A 2,500-nucleotide genomic window follows, 5' to 3' on the forward strand; every position below is an offset into this window, starting at 1 on the left:
GTGGAAGGTTCCGCATTCGTAAAGCATTGGTGGTTCAGTGGTAGAATTCTCGCCTGCCACGCGGGGAGGCCCGGGTTTCGATTCCCGGCCAATGCAATGTAGAGCTTTTGCTGACATGCCAGTGATTTTGGTGTCCTAGTTTCTCATGCTGGTTATTGGTGGTGCAGCTATATAGTGTTCCACATACCATGATACAGCAAAATGCAAAAGTCCCGCCCAACGTGGGGCTCGAACCACGACCCTGAGATTAAGAGTCTCATGCTCTACCGACTGAGCTAGCCGGGCTTGGTTAATGGAGCGACGAGACCTTGATGAGGCCATCGTTGCCTTGCCCTGCAACCTATGAAACCCAGGCCAGCTAGTTCAGTGGGCAGAGCATTGGTTTCACACAATGAACTACCCGAGTAGGTGGAAGGTTCCGCATGCGTAAAGCATTGGTGGTTCAGTGGTAGAATTCTCGCCTGCCACGCGGGAGGCCCGGGTTCGATTCCCGGCCAATGCAATGTAGAGCTTTTGCTGAAATGCCAGTGATTTTGGTGTCCTAGTTTCTCACGCTGGCTACGCATTGGTTTCATACAATGAACTCCCCGAGTAGGTGAAATGTTCTGCATCCGTAAAGCATTGGTGGTTCAGTGGCAGAATTCTCGCCAGGTAAGGGGGGGGGGGGAGCGGTTTTGATTCTAGCTAGCCGGGCTTGGTTAATGGAGTGACGAGACCTTGATGAGGCCATCGTGGCCTTGCAGTGCAACCTATGAAACCCAGGCCAGCTAGTTCAGTGGGCAGAGCATTGGTTTCACACAATGAACTATCCGAGGAGGTGGAAGGTTCCGCATTCGTAAAGCATTGGTGGTTCAGTGGTAGAATTCTCGCCTGCCACGCGGGAGACCCGGTTTCGATTCCCGGCCAATGCAATGTAGAGCTTTTGCTGACATGCCAGTGATTTTGGTGTCCTAGTTTCTCACGCTGGTTATTGGTGGTGCAGCTATATAGTGTTCCACATACCATGATACAGCAAAATGCAAAAGTCCCGCCCAACGTGGGGCTCGAACCCACGACCCTGAGATTAAGAGTCTCATGCTCTACCGACTGAGCTAGCCGGGCTTGGTTAATGGAGCGACGAGACCTTGATGAGGCCATCGTTGCCTTGCCCTGCAACCTATGAAACCCAGGCCAGCTAGTTCAGTGGGCAGAGCATTGGTTTCACACAATGAACTACCCGAGTAGGTGGAAGGTTCCGCATGCGTAAAGCATTGGTGGTTCAGTGGTAGAATTCTCGCCTGCCACGCGGGAGGCCCGGGTTCGATTCCCGGCCAATGCAATGTAGAGCTTTTGCTGAAATGCCAGTGATTTTGGTGTCCTAGTTTCTCACGCTGGCTATTGGTGGTGCAGCTACGCATTGGTTTCATACAATGAACTCCCCGAGTAGGTGAAATGTTCTGCATCCGTAAAGCATTGGTGGTTCAGTGGCAGAATTCTCGCCTGCCACGCGGGAGGCCCGGTTTTGATTCTAGCTAGCCGGGCTTGGTTAATGGAGCGACGAGACCTTGATGAGGCCATCGTGGCCTTGCCCTGCAACCTATGAAACCCAGGCCAGCTAGTTCAGTGGGCAGAGCATTGGTTTCACACAATGAACTATCCGAGGAGGTGGAAGGTTCCGCATGCGTAAAGCATTGGTGGTTCAGTGGTAGAATTCTCGCCTGCCACGCGGGAGGCCCGGTTTCGATTCCCGGCCAATGCAATGTAGAGCTTTTGCTGAAATGCCAGTGATTTTGTTGTCCTAGTTTCTCACGCTGGCTATTGGTGGTGCAGCTACGCATTGGTTTCATACAATGAACTCCCCGAGTAGGTGAAATGTTCTGCATCCGTAAAGCATTGGTGGTTCAGTGGCAGAATTCTCGCCTGCCACGCGGGAGGCCCGGTTTTGATTCCCGGCCAATGCAATGTAGAGCTTTTGCTGACATGCCAGTGATTTTGGTGTCCTAGTTTCTCATGCTGGCTATTGGTGGTGCAGCTATATAGTGTTCCACATACCATGATACAGCAAAATGCAAAACTGCTCTACCGACTGAGCTAGCCGGGCTTGGTTAATGGAGCGACGAGACCTTGATGAGGCCATCGTTGCCTTGCCCTGCAACCTATGAAACCCAGGCCAGCTAGTTCAGTGGGCAGAGCATTGGTTTCACACAATGAACTACCCGAGTAGGTGGAAGGTTCCGCATGCGTAAAGCATTGGTGGTTCAGTGGTAGAATTCTCGCCTGCCATGCGGGAGGCCCGGGTTCGATTCCCGGCCAATGCAATGTAGAGCTTTTGCTGAAATGCCAGTGATTTTGGTGTCCTAGTTTCTCACGCTGGCTACGCATTGGTTTCATACAATGAACTCCCCGAGTAGGTGAAATGTTCTGCATCCGTAAAGCATTGGTGGTTCAGTGGCAGAATTCTCGCCAGGTAAGGGGGGGGGGGGAGCGGTTTTGATTCTAGCTAGCCGGGCTTGGTTAATGG

At 52.2% G+C, this 2,500-nt stretch overlaps 5 non-coding genes across 5 annotated transcripts; 3 read left to right on the forward strand and 2 right to left on the reverse strand.

Moving 5' to 3' along the window:
- Window positions 1–213: 213 nt before the first annotated feature.
- Window positions 214–285, reverse strand: TRNAK-CUU (transfer RNA lysine (anticodon CUU)). The gene has a single exon. It is a non-coding gene; the product is annotated as a tRNA-Lys (tRNA).
- A 146-nt stretch (window positions 286–431) lies between these two features.
- Window positions 432–502, forward strand: TRNAG-GCC (transfer RNA glycine (anticodon GCC)). Its single transcript has one exon. It is a non-coding gene; the product is annotated as a tRNA-Gly (tRNA).
- Window positions 503–1,028: 526 nt separating this feature from the next.
- Window positions 1,029–1,101, reverse strand: TRNAK-CUU (transfer RNA lysine (anticodon CUU)). The gene has a single exon. It is a non-coding gene; the product is annotated as a tRNA-Lys (tRNA).
- Window positions 1,102–1,247: 146 nt separating this feature from the next.
- Window positions 1,248–1,318, forward strand: TRNAG-GCC (transfer RNA glycine (anticodon GCC)). Its single transcript has one exon. It is a non-coding gene; the product is annotated as a tRNA-Gly (tRNA).
- Window positions 1,319–2,226: 908 nt separating this feature from the next.
- TRNAG-GCC (transfer RNA glycine (anticodon GCC)) lies at window positions 2,227–2,297 on the forward strand. Its single transcript has one exon. It is a non-coding gene; the product is annotated as a tRNA-Gly (tRNA).
- Window positions 2,298–2,500: the final 203 nt, after the last annotated feature.

The sequence above is a fragment of the Taudactylus pleione genome, unplaced genomic scaffold (genome assembly GCF_031769625.1).
Source record: "Taudactylus pleione unplaced genomic scaffold, aTauple2 ptg000279l, whole genome shotgun sequence".
Lineage (NCBI taxonomy): Eukaryota > Metazoa > Chordata > Amphibia > Anura > Myobatrachidae > Taudactylus > Taudactylus pleione.